Source organism: Seriola lalandi, unplaced genomic scaffold (assembly GCF_002814215.2).
Source record: "Seriola lalandi dorsalis isolate HSWRI2012SDOR001 ecotype SW California unplaced genomic scaffold, Sedor1 jcf7180002046052, whole genome shotgun sequence".
NCBI lineage: Eukaryota > Metazoa > Chordata > Actinopteri > Carangiformes > Carangidae > Seriola > Seriola lalandi.
This window is the reverse complement of record NW_019516620.1, coordinates 1-355: the sequence shown is the minus strand read 5'-3', so window position 1 is coordinate 355 and position 355 is coordinate 1. Positions and strand designations below refer to the sequence as shown.

General features: G+C 36.6%; 1 long non-coding RNA gene across 1 annotated transcript; it reads right to left on the bottom strand.

Annotated features, from left to right (window-relative positions):
• On the bottom strand, window positions 1-355 carry LOC111648679 (uncharacterized). The gene is made up of 3 exons (XR_002760187.2): window positions 333-355; window positions 131-226; window positions 1-26 (listed from the first exon to the last, which is right to left on the bottom strand). It is a non-coding gene; the product is annotated as an uncharacterized LOC111648679 (long non-coding RNA).

Sequence of the window (355 nt, the reverse complement as noted above, 5' to 3'; positions counted from 1 at the left end):
GACAGATGAACATTGGCCTGCTCCTCCTGGAATACAATATAAAGTAAACATAGTAACACAGTCAAACAATGTATAGCAATGGTATATCGTAGTAAGTTCTCATTGTTTGAAATAAATGTTTTGCCCTTACCGCTTCCTCAGCCTGCCTCTTGTAGGCCTTAACCTTGAGCTGCAGCTTATCAACCAGATCCTGCAGCCTGGTAATGTTCTTCTTGTCCTCCTCAGTCTGTAATAGAAAATATTAATTTGATCATTTAAATATTTTAATAAGAAGTAAACAGTGATCTTAGATTGATTCATACTATATATATTAAATGAGATTGCAGCTATACCTGATAGGTGAGCTCCTTCACCC